Source organism: Oncorhynchus clarkii, chromosome 24, assembly GCF_045791955.1.
Source record: "Oncorhynchus clarkii lewisi isolate Uvic-CL-2024 chromosome 24, UVic_Ocla_1.0, whole genome shotgun sequence".
NCBI classification, from domain to species: domain Eukaryota; kingdom Metazoa; phylum Chordata; class Actinopteri; order Salmoniformes; family Salmonidae; genus Oncorhynchus; species Oncorhynchus clarkii.
This window is the reverse complement of record NC_092170.1, coordinates 19247676-19268954: the sequence shown is the minus strand read 5'-3', so window position 1 is coordinate 19268954 and position 21279 is coordinate 19247676. Positions and strand designations below refer to the sequence as shown.

Sequence of the window (21279 nt, the reverse complement as noted above, 5' to 3'; positions counted from 1 at the left end):
GCATGAGAACACGCAGAATGATAGCATAAGGACTCCAACCAGGGCTAGGAGACATTGCAACACAATAGTTCTAATGTTCCTCAGGCTACTTTTCACCCGTGCAAACAGATGCTGACCTCTCTCGTTATCTTGCTTGTTTACAGTATATACCTCCTGTCTGATAGTGGCAACTTACTCAGCAACACCAATAGATAAGTCTGGAATGTAAGTACAACATTCGTCACCCACCACTGCACAAACCCCTCAGCTGCTAGGAGAATATCCAAAGACAATCTATTTTGTAAGACCATGTTAGGTATAGCCACAAGTTCAGCAGTTAATTCTTCAAAAGCAGTAGCAGTAGCATTACGTATTCTTTCTACTTCATTTCCTAGTTCTATAATGGAATCAAGCACAGTTGTCATGCCATTTTGGGAATTAATGCATAGAAAAAAACATTACAATGGTCTTCCTATACAAGTAGGAGAAAAGGTGATTTGGGGGTACTGGGGTAGCACACATAGCAGGAACAACATAGGCAGCATAGCATGATCCTGACCAGTTTGTAGGCAGATAATAGTATAGGCCCCCCAAACACATGCATAGATCCACTGACTGAGGAAGTAGGTTTAGCATACACACTGACATTCTTAAGTTTATAATGTATTCCCATCGATATGTTAGGGTGGAATGTTTCATTTCTCAACAATAAGGGTAAGGTTATGTTATTGTAGAATGAAAGGTTATACTTACATTAACTTTCCCCCAACTGGAGACCGATTCCATATGCTTTATAACACAAATAACCTGGATGAGAGTAGGCCAGGGTGATGGGTTGCTTAGGCAGAGAGGTGGCATTATTAAAATAAAATCACCTTATCCTCCACCCAATCAAGCTCTCCGTCTCTAAGGTTACCTGCTTTGGTCTGCATCAATATTTAGTAAGCACAGAGAGGTATAGCTAGTAATGGCATAGTCTCTGCACTGTCTGGTAACAAACCCAACAATCTGATTCATTCTGTAGTACAGAGACATTACTAGCTAACTATAAGAAAGTGGTAAGGGTAAGCAGAGTGCCTCTACTGGGTTGTAGGAGGTCCCAGGGTAAGCAGAGTGCCCCTACTGGGTTGTAGGACGTCCCAGGGTAAGCAGACTGCCTCTACTGGGTTGTAGAAGGTCCCAGGGTAAGCAGAGTGCCCCTACTGGGTTGTAGGAGGTCCCAGGGTAAGCATAGTGCCTCTACTGGGTTATAGGAGGTCCCAGGGTAAGCATAGTGCCTCTACTGGGGTGTAGGAGTAACAGGAGTAACATATTCTGGCTCTGCTACCTGCTTACAGTGGGAGGCGTGGATCCAGGTGTCTTTCCCTAAGCACGTTACCACCGTTGGGCTTGTGAGGGAGATTTGTTGTGGTCCCTTCCACCTGGGTTTTAAAGGTTCTTTACCTCTGCCGTGCCTCCTCACCATAACCTAATCTCAGGGCTGGAGATCGTGATGGGGACAGTCATCTGGGGAGGTTTGGGCAGCAGAGACCTGTGAGTGAATAGATTGAGTACAGTTAGTCAGAGTTATACTGTACATCATCATAGTGTCATCCAACAGATGCAGATCTGGGACTGCAGCTGATGGCGATGCTGGGGTCCTCATGGGACAGGCCATGAGTACCTCATGTGGACCAAGTCCAGTTTTCCTGACTGGGGTGGAACGCATTGAAAACAAGGCTAGTGTATATGGGTAGTGTATCCACCCAGGTAGTCCTGGTTGAGCACATGTTTTTGCCAGTTTATTTTTCCGAACGCCATTGTAGTGTTCTACAATTCCAGAATTTTCCAGTTGAAACGGTACATGCAAATTTCTCTTAACTTGCACCATGTCTGTAATAATGGGGTGGTAAGTCAGAAGCAGGTGCAGGTGAAACGTTTTAATAAAACAATAAAACCAAGAACACGACACTAACATAAGGCACTACGCCGATACACAAGAACAATACCAACTGGTGAGTAAACATGGGAGAGTGACATGCAAAGGGGAGGAATATGATGAAGGTAATGGAGTCCAGGTGTGCGTAATGATGAATCTCAGGACCGGTTGTCAGAACTCTGGCGACGTCGTAACCCGGGGGGGAGGAGCAGGAGCAGACTTGACAATGTCACACAGTTCATTTATTATCTTTGAGTTGAAATGTGTCCCCTTATCGCTATCTAGACTTTGTGGTATACTGAATCGTGGAACAATATCATGTAGCAGGCATTAAGCCACAGTCTTTGCTTCCTTATTTAATGTGGGGAAGGCTTCAAGCCACACTGTGATTCATGCATCCAAGGTAACACAACAGTGTCGGTTAAATAAAAATAAACAAATCTGAACAACAAATAACATTTGAATTACAACCCTTGATAACTCATAAGGGAATACTTTTATATAATACGGGAATTCAAGGAATAGGCAAATAGACTAGAGACAGGTTTCCCTCATTCGGGACAGCGGTCCCTCGCTCTCTCCTTCTCACAATTAGAACTACTGATCAAATATAAACTTCTTCATAATTCTCAGTGTTTACATAATACATTTCAATTTCAACCAATGTCCCTGATCTTTCTAGCGAGGGTGAACAGATCAGAAAGTCAGAACAGAGGTCATTAAAAACCTGTTCTTTGAGTCTGTTCTTTAACTTTTCTTTCCCTTTACTTCAGACTCATTATTGTAAAACATTTCAAAGATTCTCTACACCAGGTATACATTGGGTTTTTCAGTACGTTTCTCATCAGGAGAACTTACATGTGTTCATCCAAAATTCAGACAATAGATACTTTAAGGTACATCCTTTTTAACCTGTGAAGAACCTACTAAAACAAAGTAGAAACACTCACACAATAAACCAGACACGGTTTTAACACCACTAACAAATATTTATTTGTATAGACGGGTGGTGTGTGTGTGTGTGTATGCAGATATGTGTTTGGTAAAACATTGTGCAAGAACAAACAAATGGCCAGGCCTTACGTAATTTGGAGCTCCCTTAACAGCCGGATACAGGTACCTTTATACTTTATAGTAATGCAGAGTCTCATAGAATTCATTACTACTATGCCTAGATGTACCACCCTCCATTTTTCAGTGGAGCTTACTGCATTTTGGGCATGAAGCCTTGATAAAACCATGTGTCATACTGGAGACACATCAGATGATACAGGGTCCATTAAGCAGAATAGGCACCTTCTAAAGTAAAACAAAATACTTTAACTAGGACTATGAAATAGTGAAGAAAGATTTTAAAGATTCTATTATTTTATGGCTTAAATTTCTTGTCGCGGTTGATAAATAACACCTGAGGACATTCCAAAAAACGCCTACATCCACTGACAAAAAGTGTTTAAAATGCATAAAACTCCCTTTCCGGATCCACATTTTGGTGTTTTTAAGGTAAAGGACACATGACCTTATATTTAATGCCTTTTTGGAATCCACATTTTACACTAAATAAGAACTGATATTTCCTGGGGACAGAAAAGGCACTGCATTGTAAGATTGACCCAGGTAGCTAACATTAGCTAGCTATGTATCTATGTTAATTATCTAAAGTAGTGAGCCGAGCTGAGCCGTAAGCTAGTTCGATGGATAATGCCTTGATCAGACCTGCAGTGTTATTGCGCAAAATGGTACGCAGCATCATCTTGAAATGTGTGCTACAAAACTTCAACATTCACCTTCTGCTACCCTTTCTGTTAAGCCCTCTATGCATACAGTTTGACGCATATCTTCGATAAATCCAACTTAAAATGCCTCAGTCACACCAACAGCTTCATTGCGTTTTAGTACACCAGAAGTACATTAATTTCCAATGGAATGCTGCGTTTGACTTACAGCATTGCGTTGCAGAGGCAGTTGCAGTGCGTTCTGTGTGGTGCATACGTTGGATTTATCAAACGTATGAGTCATACTGTATGTGTAGACAGCTTGACAAAAATGGTAGCAGAAGGTGAACTTTTGTTGCACACATATCTAGACAATGCACAATGATGCTGTCAGTGTTATCAAGGCGATAATATTATGGCTAGTTCATGCTCATATGTAAAGAATTTTGAAGGCTAACTAATCTATCAGAAAAAAATATTATCTGCAACCAGAGTGGAATCACCAAAGCACTCTTGGTGTTTTTATGATTTTGATTGGAACATGAAAAGGCCATCTCACTGCATAAGTAATAGCAAATATTTACTTAAATACAAAAACATACATTTCCTAGCTACCACACATACACACATACACACACACACACACATGCTTATACACACACACACACACACACATACACACACACACACACATGCTTATACACACACACACACACATACGCACACATGCTTATACACACACACACACACTCACACACACACACATACATACATACATACATCTTAAAAGCAGCAGAAAATAGCAGCAGAAATGTTTTCAAAAGCAGCCTCTTCCTTCACTTAATCTCTTCTTCCAAGGCTACTGGAGCTTTTCATACCTGATGTTATGACTGCTGCAACAACAGGACAGAACAGGTTAGAAGCACTCATGAAATGACAGATGATTATATCTGACTGAGAGTGACTCATTTGGGAAACACCACCACAGTTTAATCTCAGTTTTAGATCTATGATAGATCAGTCGTAAAATGATGGTGTGCTTTCTGCATGGTATCATTTCATTTATCGGTGGCTGTGAATTCACACTCGGGGATTCTTGTGTACGTTATGTAATATAAATATATTTACTAATGTTGCTGCTCTGTGTGCCTACATTCTGTTTGAGCTATAACTAGATACCTTGCTTGATTGAAGGTATGGTTGTGCTTTTGTTCCCTCACTATTGTGAAACCCTACCATCATTGAAGAAGCTGGTGTTGAGGTGAATACTGTGAGGAAGAGCCATCGGTATGAGGTAGAGCTGCCTGAACACAGTCTGGAGATGATCCTATTGAGATGAAGCCTAGATGAGGATGTATATCCACACCCGCCACCCCAGCCTGAAATGGGACCACCGCTGTTGTGAGGAGATTAGAATATATTAAAGGTAAAGTGATAACAATATATATGACATGATATCATACAGTGTTCACAGGTGGCAATTAGTACGATTTTGAAATCTCAAAACTTTAAGACAAACTAGTAGACTGAATACTTTCTAGTAGGCCACTTTAATTCCACTAGCTTTACTTACTGCTATTTACAGGCACAGTTGATTCCATGTGGTTGTTCTGAATTTTAAAAAGAAAAAAAAGTAGACCTAGGTATAGAAGATTTTTCAAGACACCTTAAGGTTCCTTACCATCACCAAATTCCAATCACTAAAACAAATACACAGACAACTCACAAGGCTGTGATGTTCCATTTCCAAGGAAGAAAATGTTTTTCATAATACACCTCTGTCTTGGTGCCAGATTGGTCTTCTTTACATTGTTGTGGCATCTAGAATTTTTTGATGTTACAGCAAATATAAGCTAATTGAGTTACACATTAATTTAATATGTTATTGTAACATTTGAAATTCAGTAATGAGTAGTTGGACTGTTCAGTAGTTTAGTAGTTGAAACCAATACCGTTAGAGTTTGGTGAGGATGACAATTGTTATGATTCTGACCCTCAGAGGGGCCGGCATCTTGATTCTTCTCATGCTGTTCCTCACTCTGGGTCTGCAACATCACAAAATGCATTCATAACTTTAATATCCTCTGTACTGAATAAAACATAATCAAAGTGAAAACTAAGTCTCAAACAAACTTGTGGCTCAATTTCCTCGATCATATAGTTAAATTGTTGTAGTTTACTCATTTGAAACTCAATGGCCTTTAGCAGTTCTGCGTGTGTTGGTTACCTGGCCAAAACTGACTTCAACTGTGGTCTGCTCTGAGGGATGAATGGTCCCTATAGTCTACAGTTTTGTCAAACTTCCCGTCTACACTATTGTGCAAATTTTCAAAATGTTGTAAAATGATAGCAAAAATGCTCTTTAGTATCATTATTAGCTTGCACTTGTTGAGTAGCATAGCACAAACAACATGCTGTTGACATTCACTTAGACAAAAATCTACATGCATGCATGCACATAGCCAATGTTGAATTTATGTCAATGTTCTTAATTTCTATATATACAGAGAAATACATAAAAATAGTTTTTCGAAAGACAAAACATTACCTTTTTGGCATTGAAACATGTATTCCCCATGTTTTGTATTCGGTGTGAATGTGGAAAGGGATTTCCCACAAACCTACGTCAGTACGTTGACTGTACGTTTGGCGTCACTGTGCGTCATTTCATTAATCTTAACTCTGAGTATTTAGTAACTATGTAACAAACCGTATATATTTTTAAGACATTTATGTATTTTGAGGGTTTAACATTTCAATAATTTAAGATATTTAACTGATTGAAACCATACAGTTCCTCAGCTTCCTTACCTTGGGGTGGTTCTCTTCTCCAAACTTAAAGTCTTGTTGACATGAATCCTTGAGTAAGTTACTTATTGTGCCAAATGTTGTTCATTGTCCTATTCCCGAGTCAAATAAGGCTGTATATGCTATGTCTGGGAGCTTTTGAAAAAGTGTTCTTCCAACTAAAACCTGTTTCGCTTGAAGGAGTGTCCTCCTTCAATGATAGATAAAATAGGAAGACACTTATGGGATATGTAAATGACTGCATTATTACTCACTGCACTATTTAACTCATGCCAAACATATGTTCTTGTTTCATAACATTGACAACTCTGTGCGGTGGTGCCTAGTTTCCATTTGTGTCATGACTGAGTTAAAGCTGTAGCTAGTTATGTAGCAAGAGGAAATGAAACATTGTTCAGAAGTAAACCATCATTATTGAGAAACAAACAGAATTCATTCCCACTTTTTTATTTAATAAAGCTAGCTTGTATTGACACTAGGATTGTGAGACCAGAAGAGCACTGTGGAACCATTGACATTTTGCTGATCATCATTCATTCATGTTTCATTTGACTTGATGAGGTTTATAAGACTCCACATATTTGTTGTAATGTCAATAAGAAGGCATGAAAAACAATTCATATCAAGTTAACATACATAACTAACTCCAACTCTAACCTTGGCGGTAAACTACTGCATTATTACTCACTGCACTATTTAACTCATGCCAAACCTATTTTCCTTGTTTCGTAACGTTGACAGTGCTCTGTGCGTTGGTGCTAAGTTTCCATTTGTGTCATGACTGAGTTAAAGATGATATGTTACAAGAGGAAATTAAACCTTGTTCAGAAGTAAACCAACATCATTATTGAGAAATTAACAGAATTCAGGCCTAATTTTTTTTATTTAATAAAACTAGCTTGTATAGACAATATGACTGTGGAACCATTGACATTTTGCTGATCATCATTCATTGTTTCATTTGACTTGATGAGGTTTATAAGACTAGTATTTGTTGTAATGTCAATAAGAAGGCATGAGAAACAATTCATATCAAGTTAACATACATAACTAACTCCAACCTTGGTGGTAAACTACTTGTCTGTCCTTCTGTGACCATTCTTCTTCTCGCCACAAGGTGAGCATCTCATATCACTCCTGAAGTCAAATGAGAAAAAAGCACAGCACAGTGGTGGTCACACACACACGTACATGCCCACGCCCACGCCCACACAAAATAAAGGCCCAGATCTAGAGTGAGGCTCCCCTCCTTTCCCCCTGAAGTTGTACTCTAGGCCCACACTGACATTGCATTATGCCTGAGTCTGTCCTACTCCAAAATCATCTGATGTATAATGCAATATGCTAGCCTGGGTACCAATCTGTTTAGCTAACTTTCTACTTGTTGTATTTGGTGTCATATGCCATATGTTTAGCATGATAGGAGTGGCAAGGAGTGGAATGATAGCTAAACAGACTGGTACCCAGACTAGCTATATGCTGTTAACTGTTTACTTATGAATAAACATCAGCAAGGTGTTTTTAGGGGTGGTGAGTTAAAATATCAAAAGGCTTTTACAGATTTACCGACAGATATCCTTAGGAATCAGAGGGACAAGACATTACATTTTCTGTTCTTTATTAACTTAACTTCAAATAGTTGTTTTATAATTATTTGCAGGAACATTACAAACTGTACAATACATTTAAACAACACAGGAGCAGGAAGCAAATAAAATTGTAAAGTTACAGTATGTGTATGTTATGGTCAAACGATGTCTTGTGAGACATCAATACTTAGCACGCTGTTGTGACAACCACCCATTCCTGACCCTCTTTCTTTGCTGATGAACATCATTTTGCTGTCTGTGTTGTTCAGTTATGCTGATGCTCAGGCAATATCACGCCACTTTAACTCTGTCCTCCTCCCGATCCTGTTTGTCCTCATCCACCATGTTTGGATTCTTCATACTAATGCTTGATCAGTCATGAGGGCTCCACATCTACCAAGACATGCAACCAGACGTAGCAGGTTTGCTTTAGTTATTTGTACTCTGGACAGCTTCAAAGCTAATGACAATGTATTGCTTAGCTACATACAGCATATTGCTTCACATAATTTGGACTGATTGCTCAGTGGATCATTTAACTTCTGTGTTTTGGATTGTATAACAACACAAATGAATAAGTCATTTGGTTTACTATATGTTTAGATATATCAGGCATCGTTGGTGGTAACAGTTATAGTTCAATGTGGCTGTATGAGTTCCTTACCTTGAGTCCCTTACCTTGAGTGAGGTAGTTGTTCACACTAGGATATGTACCCGGTAGATGCACATGGTCAGATGGTCTTGGAGTGAAGAATGGAAAAGGTTGTTCATCTACTGCCTACTGGGGTGTAGGAGTAACGGGAGTAACATCTTCTGGCTCTGCTACCTGCTTACAGTGGGAGGCGTGGATCCAGGTGTCTTTCCCTAAGCACTTTACCACCGTTGGGCTTGTGAGGGAGATCACCATTACCCAATCTCAGGGCTGGAGATCGTGATGGGGACAGTCGTCTGGGGAGGTTTGGGCAGCAGAGATCTGTGAGTGAATAGATTGAGTACAGTTAGTCAGAGTTATACTGTACATCATCATAGTGTCATCCAACAGATGCAGATCTGGGACTGCAGCTGGTGGCGATGCTGGGGTCCTCATGGGACAGGCCATGAGTACCTCATGTGGACCAAGTCCAGTTTTCCTGACTGGGGTGGAACGCATTGAAAAAAAGGCTATGGGTAGTGTATCCACCCAGGTAGTCCTGGTTGAGCACATATTTTTGCCAGTTTATTTTCAGAATGCCATTGTAGCGTTCTACAATTCCAGAACTTTACAGTTGAAATGGTACATGCAACCTTCTCTTAACTTGCATCATGTTACACAGTTATTTTATTATCTTTGAGTTGAAATGTGTCCCCTCATCGCTATCTTGACTTTGTGGTATACCGAATCGTGGAACAATATCATGTAGCAGGCATTAAGCCACAGTCTTTTCTTCCTTATTTAATGTGGGGAAGGCTTCAAGCCACACTGTGATTCATGCGTCCAAAGTAACCCAACAGTGCCGGTTAAATAAAAATATAAACGATTCAGAACAAATAAAATTAGAATTACAACCCTTGATAACTCCATAAGGAAATACTTTTATCCCTTAAGGGAATTCAAGGAATAGTCAAATAGACTAGAGACAGGTTTCCCTCATTCAGGGACAGCGCTCCCTCCCTCTCTCCTTCCACGGGGTCTGAATCACACTTAGAAGAATTTATCAATTATAAAGTTCTTCAAAATTCGCAATGTATACATATTAATTAAAAATGTCAAGCATTGTCCCTGATCTTTCTTGCGAGGGTGATCAGGCCTCACCAGAACTTCAGAACAGAGGTCTTTCAATACCTGTTCTTTGAGTCTGTTCTTTCCCTTTTATTTCAGACTCATTGTTGTAAAACATTTCAAAGATTCTCTATAGCAGGTTTACATTGGGTTTTTCAGTACATTTCTCATCAGGAGAACTTACATGTGTTCATCCAAAATTCAGACAATCGATACTTCAGTAAATTGCATTTGTATGCCCTTGAAGGTACATCCTTTTTAGCCCATGAAGAACCTACTAAAACAAAGTCGAAAACCTACACAATAAACCAGACACGGTTTTAACACCACAAACAAATATTTATTTGTATAGAAGGGTGTTGTGTGTGTGGTAAAACAAAGGGCAAAAACAAGCCAATGGCCAGGCCTTACTTAATTTGGGAGCTCCCTTAACTGCCGGATACTTGTACCTTTATTGTAGCGGTTCTGTAATGACAGACGCTGGGAGACGAGAAGCGAGTACAGGGTGTGGATTTAATAATAAATAGACACGAAACAAAACAAGAACAGCTTCTGAACAGGAGAAACATAACAACATCAATGCTGACTCTGGAATGAAACTGGGGAAGTGACAGATATAGGGGAGGTAAATGATGTGATGGAGTCCAGGTGAGTCCCATAATTAAGCGCAGGTGTGTGTAATGATGAGTGCGCTGGTGACATTGAGCACCAGAGAGGGGGATCGGAAGCAGGTGTGACATTTACAGTATACTTTATAGTAATGCAGAGTCTCACAGAATTCGGTACTACTATGCCTGGATGTAGCACCCTCCATTTTTCAGTGGAGCTTACTGCATTTTGGGCATGAAGCCTTGATAAAACCATGTGTATACATAATCATACTGGAGACACATCAGATGATACAGGGTCCATTTAAGCGGAATAGGAACCTTCTAAAGTAAAAAAAAAAAAAAAAAAAACCTTTAACTAGAACTATGAAATAGTGAAGAAATATTCTAAACATGTTATTATTTTATGGCTTATATTTCTTGTCGCGGTTGATAAATAACACCTGAGGACATTCCAAAAAACGCCTACATCCACTGACAAAAAGTGTTTAAAATGCATAAAACTCCCTTTCCGGATCCACATTTTGGTGTTTTTAAGGTAAAGGACACATGACCTTATATTTAATGCCTTTTTGGAATCCACATTTTACACTAAATAAGAACTGATATTTCCTGGGGACAGAAAATTGTAAGATTGACCCAGGTAGCTAACATTAGCTAGCTATGTATCTATGTTAATTATCTAAAGTAGTGAGACGAGCTGAGCCGTAAGCTAGTTCGATGGATAATGCCTTGATCACACCTGCAGTGTTATTGCGCAAAATGGTACGCAGCATCATCTTGAAATGTGTGCTACAAAACTTCAACATTCACCTTCTGCTACCCTTTCTGTTAAGCCCTCTATGCATACAGTTTGACGCATATCTTCGATAAATCCAACTTAAAATGCCTCAGTCACACCAACAGCTTCATTGCGTTTTAGTACACCAGAAGTACATTAATTTCCAATGGAATGCTGCGTTTGACTTACAGCATTGCGTTGCAGAGGCAGTTGCAGTGCGTTCTGTGTGGTGCATACGTTGGATTTATCAAACGTATGAGTCATACTGTATGTGTAGACAGCTTGACAAAAATGGTAGCAGAAGGTGAACTTTTGTTGCACACATATCTAGACAATGCACAATGATGCTGTCAGTGTTATCAAGGCGATAATATTATGGCTAGTTCATGCTCATATGTAAAGAATTTTGAAGGCTAACTAATCTATCAGAAAAAAATATTATCTGCAACCAGAGTGGAATCACCAAAGCACTCTTGGTGTTTTTATGATTTTGATTGGAACATGAAAAGGCCATCTCACTGCATAAGTAATAGCAAATATTTACTTAAATACAAAAACATACATTTCCTAGCTACCACACATACACACACACACACACACACACATGCTTATACACACACACACACACACACACACACACACACATACACACACACACACACACACACACACACACACACATGCTTATACACACACACACACACACACACACATGCTTATACACACACACACACACACACACACACACACACACACACATACACACACACACACGCACACACATACATACATACATACATACATACATACATACATACATACATACATCTTAAAAGCAGCAGAAAATAGCAGCAGAAATGTTTTCAAAAGCAGCCTCTTCCTTCACTTAATCTCTTCTTCCAAGGCTACTGGAGCTTTTCATACCTGATGTTATGACTGCTGCAACAACAGGACAGAACAGGTTAGAAGCACTCATGAAATGACAGATGATTATATCTGACTGAGAGTGACTCATTTGGGGAAACACCACCACAGTTTAATCTCAGTTTTAGATCTATGATAGATCAGTCGTAAAATGATGGTGTGCTTTCTGCATGGTATCATTTCATTTATCGGTGGCTGTGAATTCACACTCGGGGATTCTTGTGTACGTTATGTAATATAAATATATTTACTAATGTTGCTGCTCTGTGTGCCTCCATTCTGTTTGAGATATAACTAGATACCCTGCTTGATTGAAGGTATGGTTGTGCTTTTGTTCCCTCACTATTGTGAAACCCTACCATCATTGAAGAAGCTGGTGTTGAGGTGAATGCTGTGAGGAAGAGCCATCGGTATGAGGTAGAGCTGCCTGAACACAGTCTGGAGATGATCCTATTGAGATGAAGCCTAGATGAGGATGTATATCCACACCCGCCACCCCAGCCTGAAATGGGACCACCGCTGTTGTGAGGAGATTAGAATATATTAAAGGTAAAGTGATAACAATATATATGACATGATATCATACAATGTTCACAGGTGGCAATTAGTACGATTTTGAAATCTCAAAACTTTAAGACAAACTAGTAGACTGAATACTTTCTAGTAGGCCACTTTAATTCCACTATGTTTACTTACTGCTATTTACAGGCACAGTTGATTCCATGTGGTTGTTCTGAATTCTAAAAAGAAAAAAAGTAGACCTAGGTATAAAATATTTTTCAAGACACCTTAAGGTTCCTTACCATCACCAAATTCCAATCACTAAAACAAATACACAGACAACTCACAAGGCTGTGATGTTCCATTTCCAAGGAAGAAAAAGCTTTTCATAATACACCTCTGTCTTGGTGCCAGATTGGTCTTCTTTACATTGTTGTGGCATCTAGAATTGTTTTGATGTTACAGCAAATATAAGCTAATTGAGTTACACATTAATATAATATGTTATTGTAACATTTGAAATTCAGTAATGAGTAGTTGGACTGTTCAGTAGTTTAGTAGTTGAAACCAATACCGTTAGAGTTTGGTGAGGATGGCAATTGTTATGATTCTGACCCTCAGAGGGGCCGGCATCTTGATTCTTCTCATGCTGTTCTTCACTCTGGGTCTGCAACATCACAAAATGCATTCATAACTTTAATATCCTCTGTACTGAATAAAACATAATCAAAGTCAAAACTAAGTCTCAAACAAACTTGTGGCTCAATTTCCTCGATCATATAGTTAAATTGTTGTAGTTTACTCATTTGAAACTCAATGGCCTTTAGCAGTTCTGCGTGTGTTGGTTACCTGGCCAAAACTGACTTCAACTGTGGTCTGCTCTGAGGGATGAATGGTCCCTATAGTCTACAGTTTTGTCAAACTTCCCGTCTACACTATTGTGCAAATTTTCAAAATGTTGTAAAATGATAGCAAAAATGCTCTTTAGTTTCATTATTAGCTTGCACTTGTTGAGTAGCATAGCACAAACAACATGCTGTTGACATTCACTTAGACAAAAATCTACATGCATGCATGCACATAGCCAATGTTGAATTTATGTCAATGTTCCTAATTTCTATATATACAGAGAAATACATAAAAATAGTATTTCGAAAGACAAAACATTACCTTTTTGGCATTGAAACATGTATTCCCCATGTTTTGTATTCGGTGTGAATGTGGAAAGGGATTTCCCACAAACCTACGTCAGTACGTTGACTGTACGTTTGGCGTCACTGTGCATCATTTCCTTAACCTTAACTCTTAGTATTTAGTAACTATGTAACAAACCGTATATATTTTTAAGACATTTATGTATTTTGAGGGTTTAACATATCAGTAATTTAAGATATTTAACTGATTGAAACCATACAGTTCCTCAGCTTCCTTACCTTGGGGTGGTTCTCTTCTCCAAACTTAAAGTCTTGTTGACATGAATCCTTGAGTAAGTTACTTATTGTGCCAAATGTTGTTCATTGTCCTATTCCCGAGTCAAATAAGGCTGTATATGCTATGTCTGGGAGCTTTTGAAAAAGTGTTCTTCCAACTAAAACCTGTTTCGCTTGAAGGAGTGTCCTCCTTCAATGATAGATAAAATAGGAAGACACTTATGGGATATGTAAATTACTGCATTATTACTCACTGCACTATTTAACTCATGCCAAACATATGTTCTTGTTTCATAACATTGACAACTCTGTGCGGTGGTGCCTAGTTTCCATTTGTGTCATGACTGAGTTAAAGCTGCAGCTAGTTATGTTGCAAGAGGAAATGAAACATTGTTCAGAAGTAAACCATCATTATTGGGAAACAAACAGAATTCATTCCCACTTTTTGATTTAATAAAGCTAGCTTGTATTGACAATATGATTGTGAGACCAGAAGAGCACTGTGGAAACATTGACATTTTACTGATCATCATTCATTCATGTTTCATTTGACTTGATGGGGTTTATAAGACTCCACATATTTGTTGTAATGTCAATAAGAAGGCATGAAAAACAATTCATATCAAGTTAACAAACATAACTAACTCCAACTCTAACCTTGGCGGTAAACTACTGCATTATTACTCACTGCACTATTTAACTCATGCCAAACCTATTTTCCTTGTTTCGTAACGTTGACAGTGCTCTGTGCGTTGGTGCTAAGTTTCCATTTGTGTCATGACTGAGTTAAAGCTGATATGTTACAAGAGGAAATTAAACCTTGTTCAGAAGTAAACCAACATCATTATTGAGAAACAAACAGAATTCAGGCCTAATTTTTGTGTCATGACTGAGTTAAAGCTGATATGTTACAAGAGGAAATTAAACCTTGTTCAGAAGTAAACCAACATCATTATTGAGAAACAAACAGAATTCAGGCCTAATTTTTTTGATTTAATAAAACTAGCTTGTATAGACAATATGACTGTTGAACCATTGACATTTTGCTGATCATCATTCATTGTTTCATTTGACTTGATGAGGTTTATAAGACTAGTATTTGTTGTAATGTCAATAAGAAGGCATGAGAAACAATTCATATCAAGTTAACATACATAACTAACTCCAACCTTGGTGGTAAACTACTTGTCTGTCCTTCTGTGACCATTCTTCTTCTCGCCACAAGGTGAGCAACTCATACCACTCCTGAAGTCAAATGAGAAAATAGCACAGCACAGTGGTGGTCACACACACGTACATGCCCACGCCCACGCCCACACAAAATCAGGGCCCAGATCTAGAGTGAGGCTCCCCTCCTTTCCCCCTGAAGTTGTACTCTAGGCCCACACTGACATTGCATTATGCCTGAGTCTGTCCTACTCCAAAATCATCTGATGTATAATGCAATATGCTAGCCTGGGTACCAATCTGTTTAGCTAACTTTCTACTTGTTGTATTTGGTGTCATATGCCATATGTTTAGCATGATAGGAGTGGAATGATAGCTAAACAGACTGGTACCCAGACTAGCTATATGCTGTTAACTGTTTACTTATGAATAAACATCAGCAAGGTGTTTTTTGGGGTGGTGAGTTAAAATATCAAAAGGCTTTTACAGATTTACCGACCGATATCCTTAGGAATCAGAGGGACAAGACATTACATTTTCTGTTCTTTATTAACTTAACTTCAAATAGTTGTTTTATAATTATTTACAGGAACATTACAAACTGTACAATACATTTAAACAACACAGGAGCAGGAAGCAAATAAAATAGTAAAGTTACAGTATGTGTATGTTATGGTCAAACGTTTAACGTGATGTCTTGTGAGACATCAATACTTAGCACGCTGTTGTGACAACCACCCATTCCTGACCCTCTTTCTTTGCTGATGAACATAATTTTGCTGTCTGTGTTGTTCAGTTATGCTGATGCTCAGGCAATATCACGCCACTTTAACTCTGTCCTCCTCCCGATCCTGTTTGTCCTCATCCACCATGTTTGGTTCTTCATACTAATGCTTGATCAGTCATGAGGGCTCCACATCTACCAAGACATGCAACCAGACGTAGCAGGTTTGCTTTAGTTATTTGTACTCTGGACAGCTTCAGAGCTAATGACAATGTATTGCTTAGCTACATACAGTATATTGCTTCACATAATTTGGACTGATTGCTCAGTGGATCATTTAACTTCTGTGTTTTGGATTGTATAACAACACAAATGAATAAGTCATTTGGTTTACTATATGTTTAGATATATCAGGCATCGTTGGTGGTAACAGTTATAGTTCAATGTGGCTGTATGAGTCCCTTACCTTGAGTCCCTTACCTTGAGTCCCTTACCTTGAGTCCCTTACCTTGAGTCCCTTACCTTGAGTGAGGTAGTTGTTCACACTAGGATATGTACCCGGTAGATGCACATGGTCAGATGGTCTTGGAGGGAAGAATGGAAAAGGTTGTTCATTTACCACCAGATCCAGTATTTCTCCTGAATATGAGGGAAGATCAAATGTCAATGATCAAGCCCAAACCTGGCACAGTAGAAACCTTCTCATAAATTAGATTAGAGGAATGTAACAGGAATCTTTATCATGGATTCATAATACAGTTCCAGACAACAAAAAAATATGTCCTTTATAAAGCATCCATGTGTTGCCAGCTATTGGTTTGAAATTTCACATTTTAGTAATATACTTGATGCTCTTATCCAGAGCGACTTATAGTTAGTGCATTCATCTTAAGATAGCTAGGTGGGACAACCACATATCACAGGCATAGAGTCATTTTTTCTCAAAGTTTCTATCAGTAAAGGGGGGAGGGGCCAAGTAAAACTGCTGGTTCAGGCTTTTTTTGGGGGTGGGGGTGATACTGTTTGAGATGGGGTGTCAGATGTTTTCGGGAGATGGGCAGGGACTCTGCTGTCGTAAGTTCAGGGGGAAGTTGGTTCCACCATTGGGGTGCCAGGACAGAGAAGAGTTTGGACTGGGCTGAGCGGGAGCTACCCTCCCGTAGGGCTGGGGGGGGCCAAGAGACCACAGGTGGCAGAACGGAGTGCTCGGGTAACTGTTTCCCGATAATAATTGATAAACTTACCATTATTTCCAGACCTCTGTCTACTTCTGCAAGGTTGTTTGGTCTAAAAAGTCAAAAATAAACCTCATACATGAATTTTTGCAAATTTGACAGATCAATTGGGCCGCCATCTTTTAAAGTTATATTGTACTACAAATATAATATACAGACTGAGACAACTCACCTGTCATGGCTTACAAATGGAGTACATCTCCATAAAGGAAAAGAGACTTCTCCTATAACCACAACTTCATTGAAACCAAATTGGTCATCCTCACACTGCAGTGGAACCTAGAGAAAAATCTTTAGTTACGTATTTTGTTAGTCTCCTGACATTACTGACATTCAATTAAAGTATTTTACAAGCTTTTTTCAACAAGTACAGTGAGCTCCAAAAGTATTGGGACATTGACACATAGTTTGTCGTTTTGACTCTGTACTCCGGCACTTTGGATTTGAAATGATACAATGACTAAGATGTTAAAGTGCAGACTGTCAGCTTTAATCTGATGGTATTTTCATCCATATCGGGTGAACCGTTAAGACATTTCAGTACATAGTTCCCCCCATTTTAGGGGATCCTGAATGAATCGTGAATAATTATGAGTGAGAAAGTTACAAAATAACATCACAGTGTCATTCTGGAGTTGTCTAAAGTGGTTTCACAGCATATTGCGTGACTCACAGTGTTTCTAAAATGTGTCTGTTATGGTCAAACTGGTCAAATGAAGATAATTCACGTTCGGCATAGCTTCCTGCTTTTGCTGTTGTTGTCCTTAGGAAATCCTTCTAAGAACAAATATGCCCAATATACAGTATTTTAGTCAATATTAATATAGATGGTAGCATTGCCTTTAAATTGTTTAACTTGGGTCAAACGTTTCGGGTAGTCTTCCACAAGCTTCCCACAATAAGTTGGTTGAATTTTTTGACCCATTCCTCCCGACAGAGCTGGTGTAACTAAGTCAGGTTTGTAGACTCTCTTGCTCGCACATGCTTTTTCAGTTTTGCCCACAAATGTTCCATAGGATCGAGGTCAGGGCTTTGTGATGGCCACTCCAAAAACTTGACTTTATTTGTCCTTAAGCCATTTTGCACAACTTTTGTAGTATGCTTGGGGTCATTGTCCATTTGGAAGACCCATTTGCAAGCTTTAACTTCCTGACTGACGTCTTGAGATGTTGCTTCAATATATCCACATAATTTTTCTTTCTCATAATTTCGCTTCCTTTTGTAGGCCTTGAAATACATTCACAGGTACACCTCCAATTGACTCAAATGATGTCAATTAGCCTATCAGGGCTTCTAAAGCCATGACATAATTTTCTGGAATTTTCCAAGCTGTTTAAAGGCATAGTCAACTTAGTATATGTAAACTTCTGACCCACTGGAATTGTGATACAGTGAATTATAAGTGAAATAATCTGTCTGTAAACAATTGTTGGAAAAATGACTTGTGTCACAAAGTAGATGTCCTAACCAACTTGCCAAAACTATAGCGTGTTAATTAACAATACATTTGAGGAGTGGTTAAAAAATTAAGTGTATGTAAACTTCCAACTTCAACTGTACATAAGAACAGGAACAGATACTTATCATGCACACATGGTTATGTAATTAGATTACTCACTGCAAAATCTCTTTCCAAATATGGGCTTGTTGAAAGATGTTTATAAGACTAAATATGCACTCTGCAGTGTTGCACTCTTCATGACTGTCTTGGTGTGCTTGGAGCATGTTAGTTTGTTGGTGATGTGGATACCAAGGTATTGGAGTCGTGGCTGGCCGTGCAGTCATGAGTGAAAAGGGAGTACAGGAGGGGACTGAACACGCACCCCTGAGGCTCCCCCGTGTTGAGGATCAGTGTGGCCGAGGTTTTGTTGCCTACCCTTACCACCTGGGGGCGGCCCGTAAGGAATTCCAGGATCCAGTTGCAGAGGGAGGTGTTTAGTCTCAGGTTCCTTAGTTTAGTGATGAGCTTTGAGGGCACTATCGTGTTGAGCGCTGAGCTGTAGTCAGTGAATAGCATTCTCACATAGGTGTTCCTTTTGTCCAGGTGGGAAAGGGCAGTGTGGAGTGCAATAGAGATTATATCATCTGTGGATCTGTTGTGGCAGTATGCAATTTGGAGTGGTCTAGGGTTTCTGGGACAATGGTGTTGATGTGAGCCATGATCAGCCTTTCAAAGTACTTCATGGTTAGAGACGTGAGTGCTACGGGTCGGTAGTCATTCAGGCAGGCTACCTTAGTGTTCTTGGGCACAGGGACTATGGTGGTCTGCTTGAAACATATTGGTATTACAGACTCAGACAGGGAGAGGTTGAAAATGTCAGTGAAGACACTTGCCAGTTGGTCAGCGCATGCTCGGAATACATGTCCTGGTAATCCGTCTGGCCCTGCGGCTTTGTGAATGTTGACCTGTTTAAAGGTCTTACTCACATCGGCTAAGGAGAGCTTGATCACACAGTCGTCCGGAACAGCTGATGCTCTCATGCATGTTTCAGTGTTACTTGCCTCGAAGCGAGCATATAAGTCATTTAGCTTGTCTGGTAGGCTTGTGTCACTGGCCAGCTCTCGGCTGTGCTTCCCTTTGTAGCCTGTAATAGTTTGCAAGCCCTGCCACATCCAACGAGCGTCTGGAGCCGGTGTAGTAGGATTCGATCTTAGTCCTGTATTGACGCTTTACCTGTTTGATGGTTGGTCCGAAGGGCATAGTGGGATTTCTTATAAGCTTCCGGATTAGAGTCCCGCTCCTTGAAAGCAGCAGCTCTACCCTTTAGCTCAGTGCGGATGTTGCCTGTAATCCATGGCTTCTGTTTGGGGTATGTATATAAAGTCACTGTGGGGACGACATTATCAAAACACTTATTGATGAAGCCAGTGACTTATGTGGTGCACCCCTCAATGCCATCGGAAGAATCCCGGAACATATTCCAGTCTATGCTAGCAAAACAGTCCTGTAGCTTAGCATCTGCTTCATCTGACCACTTTTTTATTGACTGAGTCACTGGTGCTTCCTGCTTTAATTTTTGCTTGTAAGCAGGAGTCAGGAGGATAGAATTATGGTCAGATTTGACAAATGGAGGGCGAGGGAGAGCTTTGTATGCGTCTCTGTGTGTGGAGTAAAGGTGGTCTAGAGTTTTTTTCCGTTCTGGTTTCACATTTAGCATGCTGGTAGAAATGATGTAAAAAAAGACATTTCCCCATCTTCAGTCGCACCCGGACTTCATTACAGTGTATAGCCCGCAGGGTGTATGTTAATCATGTTGTCGTTCAGCTACGACTCTTTGAAACAGAAGATATTACAGTTTGTAATGTCACGTTGGTAGGATATACCAAAAAAATTATATGTTGTAGAAAATAGTAACAATAAAGAAAAACCTTTGTGAATGTGTGTCCACATTTTTTGACTAGTACTGTAGGTGTGCCAAGCTTGTAGCGAGCGTCATACCCAAGAAGACTCGAGGCTGTTACCGCTGCCAAAGTTGCTTCAACAAAGTACTGAGTAAAGGGTCTGAATACTTATGTAATATTTCCTTGTTTTTTTAAACTAAATTGCTAAATACCTGTTTTTGCTTTGTCATTATGGGGTATTGTGTGTAGATTGATGAGGGAAAAAACGATGTATTCAATTTTAGAATAAGGCTGTAACGTAACCAAGTGGAAAACGTCAAGGGGTCTGAATACTTTCTGAATACACTATAATCTGGGATATGACTAAAGAGTTAATCAGGGTGATTTCTAGCCCCCCGATACTATTGTTGGATCTGATTCTAACAGCTAACATTTCGATGGCCATAATAAATAGATAGTGGACAACCTTGTTTTACTTCTCTTGACAGTTTAATACTTTCTGAGAAGTAGCCATTATTTACTATTTTACACCTAGGGTTAACTAACTAAATTAGCAAACAAACAAATAATTAAATTTCCCCCCACTTTAACACAGTAGTATGTTAGCCGGCAATACACATAATGGGTTTCAGTAGATAAACTAAAGTTAGCCAGCTAGGTGGCTTGCAGGAAAAATAACTTACTTAGCTAGGCATTGTATTTGTCATCTGCTTTCTTGGGATCGGCTGTAGCTGGGCTTCTAACGTTAGCTAAATCCAAGTTTTTGTTTCAAATCCTCTTCTCTATATTCCTGTTGAAA

General features: G+C 39.4%; 2 long non-coding RNA genes across 2 annotated transcripts; both read right to left on the bottom strand.

Annotated features, from left to right (window-relative positions):
• Window positions 1-4425: 4425 nt before the first annotated feature.
• LOC139382365 (uncharacterized) lies at window positions 4426-5308 on the bottom strand. The gene is made up of 3 exons (XR_011628634.1): window positions 5186-5308; window positions 4849-5008; window positions 4426-4505 (listed from the first exon to the last, which is right to left on the bottom strand). It is a non-coding gene; the product is annotated as an uncharacterized lncRNA (long non-coding RNA).
• A 6591-nt stretch (window positions 5309-11899) lies between these two features.
• LOC139382286 (uncharacterized) lies at window positions 11900-12989 on the bottom strand. Its single transcript, XR_011628626.1, has 4 exons — window positions 12930-12989; window positions 12778-12821; window positions 12441-12600; window positions 11900-12096 (listed from the first exon to the last, which is right to left on the bottom strand). It is a non-coding gene; the product is annotated as an uncharacterized lncRNA (long non-coding RNA).
• Window positions 12990-21279: the final 8290 nt, after the last annotated feature.